The following is a 5,259-nucleotide window of genomic DNA, read 5'->3' as shown; positions in this document are numbered from 1 at the left end:
CTCCGAAGCGAGATCCAGCCAGCGTGGAGTGCATCGCGCGACTGTCAGCCCGCGGGCGGGGACGGGGGTGGCGCGTATTCCGGCGAGCCAGGTGGCGCCAGCGCAGCCAGCCGGTTTTCAGGATGTTCCAGGGGTAGTTGGGAACCCTGGTGGTGGATGTTCGTCGCTTGGCAACCACGAGAGATCGACCGAGTGTGCTAACCGCCCTTCGCCCTCCCGCCATCGCCTCTCGCGCTACCACTGCTCTATCCGCTCTCGCTAGCTTGCTCTCGCTAACTTGCTCTCACCTCCCTCTTTCTCTTTCTTCGTCTCTCCGTCTCTCGTCCCATCCCTTCGTATTGCAGTCTCCTCATCCCATCTTGTTTCTCCGTCTCTCTTCTTTACGTACACACGCTCGGCCACCACCCTCTCGCGATGTTTCCCAGCAATGGGAATGATACCCCTACGGCGGTTATCGATGCTCTTGCCGAAACTATCCGTTTTTCTCCTCTATTTACGAACCAGCTACCGTCCAGTGTGCCTTCGATTCCGAGGCGATACCTCGGCGAACCTGTGGAACCAGTCCGATTAGTTCCGCTATCGCTCGTTTACCAAAAACTCTAAGAAGACGATGCTTCGATTCGAGAAATCATCACCCGATCGAGGCAATACTTTTTTCTTCGAACCTCTAAACGCGATACGACCGTAAATTTTCCAACGACGATTAAATCGTTTCTCCGACGGTTGCGATGTTACGTTACCGCGAACCGCCTCTCGCCGTTTTTGTATCGAGACCTTCGTCGAAAAACGATTAGTGGACGCGTACCGTCTAGAGTGGAGAGAGCATCGGGGACGCAAGGGGGATCTATCACGGTGATAGATGGGAACTCGAAGATTTATGAGTGGGAGAACAACGGGCTGCCCGGCTAATGAATGATGATCGTCGATTCGGAAAGAACGAACCGATGCCCGTGGATAGATCGCAATCGCGAGCCAACGTTTTTCTCGTTTTCCCTTTCGTTCGTAATCTCACGGACACTTTTGCCGCGTTTCCATCATCGACTCGCGGTAATAAGTTCCAACGGTATTTAAATCGTCATTGGATCTTTTAGCTTTGCGCCTCGAGTTGCCGCGATCTAATTAATTCCGCGGTCTGTTTCCGTTTAACGGAAGATCGTCGAGAAAGATTATCTTTCGCTTCGGAGTGTCGGCCAAGTTTTTGCTGACTTCGTTTCTCCGAGATTCTCCCTAATTACTGCTTTTCCACGGCCAAGTCGTCGAAAGTGGTCGTCACTAAGGAAACTTTGGAAATCGAATTTTTTGTCGTTTTCGGTGAACGATCGAGCTACGAGAGTTCCGAACTTAGACGAGCACTCGACCGTCGTCGTTCTCGAAATTTTTGTCCGATACGCGTCCTTGTTAAGGGAAAATTATTAGCGACAGATGCAAGGCAGTGTTCTAAGTATTGTCGATTGTTGCCTCTTCTCGATTCGATCGCTTTTATGCTACTATATCGGAGATGAGAGTCAGACAGAGAGTCAGAGAGAAAGATTGGAGCTCCTCGTTTCGTACGAACAGCGTTACCAGCAAACAATAGATCGATCAGAAATTTGGATATAAAACAATAGTATTGAGTTGGCAACTAAGTGATTGCGGACTTTGTTATTGTTATTAAAAATTTTATTATTACGACCTAATAGCAAAATCCGCAATCATTTAGTTGCCAACCCAATAGAAGAATAGCGAAGAATAGTAGAATACGAGGTACGAAAACACGCGGTAATTTTACGAAAAGGGATAATTCTAACAGAGTCGATGCTCGCGTTGTGTACCGAAAAACCAAAAGCACGACATCCATCGATCATCGTGGAAGCTGAAAATTCATTCTGATTTATCGTTAGTCACGTTTGGCATCGTTTTCATCGAAAAATCTTGGCCAGTTAATTAAAATATTAAAATAATTATAAAGTATACAGAGAAATTTTATTTCCTCCATTTTCAGCTTAAAGGATCCTGTTTCAAGGGTTCGGATAATTTGAAATTGCGAGAATAACTCCGGACCCATTAACGAGGGACGAAATACGTCTGCTAACGAAGATCCCGAACTAAGAACTTTTCGGTGTTCCTCGTTAAACATTAATTAAGGACTGATTGACCTGATTAGCTTCTCGTCAGATATTTCCTTCGTGGTTAAATGTCATAATGAACTGCTTCTTTCATCGATCCATCCTCCGACAATAGCGATCATCCATGCGAGAACCTCGTGTTTTCTTCTACCTACGAACTCTCGTCGTCGCTCTTTTCGATTTCCAGAACACTGAGCTTTCTATATTTTCTGCGTAGGACGAACAACCAGTCCTTCGATCGTTCGAGAGGCGATCCCATTTCTTCTTAGAAATCGTTTCTCACCTTTTATAGCAGAAAATCCATCAGAATCGAGCGGCTACCTTAAAAGTCGTCACAACGTGATTCGTCATCGTGTTGTTCTATGACCAAGGAGAGAACAATTTGCAATGTCTCAAGGATCGAGTTTTCACTATCCGCGCCATTCGCTATTGTCACTCTATTTGCAGGGCAAACTGCAATTAGACAGCGTTTAATGGATTTCAGGGACGAATAGTAGAAATAATTCCGACAGGTTGGAATCCCGACGATTAGGAGAGTACTGTGACTCGCGAAACACTTGGGCAGTCGAACAGTATAGGCAACTTGCAGGCGTATATCATGTGCGTTATATACAACGCTCAAAAATATTTTTATTGTAACGTTAAATGCGAGGATTCTTCGTCCATCTAAGATCATACAATTTCTATTCACCTTAATTTTTAAGATTTCGCACGACGTACTGCTTCTTCTTTTAACGACTTGCTAATAATATCTCGAGTTTATCTCATTCTTCGCAGATGCGCAACTCTTATTTAACGAGAGTATACATTTTCAGATTTGTTTCAAGGATCAATTTTGTCCGAGTATGTTGTGTCCGAAGAATGTTTCGTACAACACACGCGATATTCGTAAAACGTTTCCGTAAATGTTCAAATATCATGACGAACCGCTGCAAGATGAATTCTTGATGCAACCTTGAACTATGTCCAGCGGGCACAGAACTCGCAATTTTGCCCTGAGCAAGATGTTGGCGCGAAAACAGGAGCAGGTTTTCCAAAATGCCGTGAGGGAAAAGTCGTGACATGTGTCCGTGAGAGCCGACACGTTGTAACTCAACGACGGGAAGAAGCATTCGGAGCGGTTTATCCATTCTGCCTGGATAAAACGCATAAATATGCAAATATCAGTCCGCGTACCATTTAGCGGAGCCACCGGAGTGGATTTCATTTAGCCCTAGCCCCAGTCCACCAGCGAGGAATAATAGTTTCCCTATGGCCCTGGCTGCACGCAGTCGCTTTCTTCCTACTCATCCATCAAACTTTTCCAGTCTCCGTGCTCTGGCCCGCGATTATAAATTCATTGGCCCGTTACGTCACACTCGCGTTTTATCGATAAACGAAACGAGTTTTCCACAACATGGTTACACGTGGTTCCACGGTACCAAGTTACACGCCTGTCCAGACCGTAAATCGATTCTTCAATAAGATAGCGTACGATCGAGTCGATTAAAATCGCGTCTACGTCGGTCAACTTTTGATTCGCCGAACGAGTCGATCGACTTCAAGTTGTTGTTAAACTAAAAGGTTTTCTATTAAGATTTCGTTGTTTGACATTTTATCGTTCGATATAGAGTAGTTCGCGAAGCTATTCCAACAGTTCTACAAACTTTTCATGAATATATCGAGTTTCACCGATACTGTAACGAGACACGACTGTTATTGATCACATTGATAGAATCATTGATAGAAACTAATCTGAGAATTGTATGTAGAAATTACAAGATATTTAGTACGAGTATAACGTATTTCCTTATATATTTATTACTTCGTATTGTATTCATCGATCATCGATTATATCGATAAACGTCAGTATCCTTGCGTTAGTTTTTCTTGAAAATTCATATATCGTTGAAGAGGCGTGTTGAAGCATGGCGCGTGAGGGACATACATAAACAATGGCCACTTTTTGACCTGCGAACCCAATCGGGCTTGTAGTAGGAGAAGGGAAAGTCAGTCACTGTGCGTTAATCGATCAATCAGCATTATATTTATCCAGGTAATCCACTTCGGTTTTTTGTCAAGTTATTTTAATTTTAAATGCTTTATCGCGAGCCAGAATTGTTTCCCAACCCATTCACGACCCAGCCTTTTTTTAGACTCTGAGAGAAAATGCTTGTTACCAATTATTAATAATAGAAGCATAACTTTTCTCGTACGTTTATAACGCGCACGTAATGCACTAAAACTTGAAGCTGATTTCGACGCGAACACATACACTTATCGTTTAATAATTCGTAATATTATAATAATAATACACTTGTTACGCGGCTAACATATTTCGGCCATATAATTAATCTAATTTATTCAACACGAACGAATATAAAATTGTAAATTGTCTCGCGTTAATAATTGAATAAATTAATAATTCGCAAACTACGATGTCGCGTACGCGTATTAATCTGCACCTAATGAAACAATAAATAAATTAATAAATGATCAGTTTTATTCATAGAAGGGTTAACGAGCAATCAAATCCAACGATTTTTCTTCCTCGTAATTTCTCCCTCCTATCGTTTCATGAATAAATTTTATTTTAATTCTCCGTACCATTCGTTCACCGCTATCGTCCAATCCAGCCAAAAAGGAAAGAAAGAAGGAAGCTAAAGAGAAATTCGACGACAGTGGTAGATTCGCTCTACGGAGGATCGAAGAGGGTGCGCGATAATAGGCGTCTATTTGTCGGTCGCTTCGCCTTCGATATGTCGAGGCTTTCAAACGACCTCGTATTCTCGGATGCAAAGTACTCGCGGAAAACGACTGTAGGAGAACTGGATGCAATCGAACGGGGATAAACAAGTCGACGAGGGGACCGAGCAGATCCACGTTATGAGAACGCGATCACAACGAACTCTCGATGCGAAGAAGAAAGAGAAGCAAAAGAACGTCCGACCGAGAAGAGGGAAAAGACGAATAGCATCGTTGATCCTGGATCGACGAGCCGCTTGTACAATTTCACGGAACGTGTACATTTTTATCGGAACAAAGGATCGAGCGGGATGTTGCGAGCACGCGTTGCTCGTTAGCCCGCGAAAGACGATACTTCTGATTTCGAGGAAGGTCGGCCGAGTGGCTGAAGGAAGGGAGGGTCGTAGTGGCACCCTTCGTGTACCAGGAG

The 5,259-nt window shown here is 43.8% G+C and overlaps 1 protein-coding gene across 4 annotated transcripts in view; it reads right to left on the bottom strand.

Moving 5' to 3' along the window:
* LOC100747251 (SH3 and multiple ankyrin repeat domains protein 3) overlaps nt 1–5,259 on the bottom strand; it is a 181,027-nt gene that overhangs the window by 56,517 nt on the left and 119,251 nt on the right. The window lies entirely within an intron of this gene.

This window comes from Bombus impatiens, unplaced genomic scaffold, assembly GCF_000188095.3.
Source record: "Bombus impatiens unplaced genomic scaffold, BIMP_2.2 scf_0463, whole genome shotgun sequence".
NCBI lineage: Eukaryota > Metazoa > Arthropoda > Insecta > Hymenoptera > Apidae > Bombus > Bombus impatiens.
The sequence above is the reverse complement of the archived record's forward strand: the minus strand, read 5'-3'. Positions and strand labels throughout refer to the sequence as shown.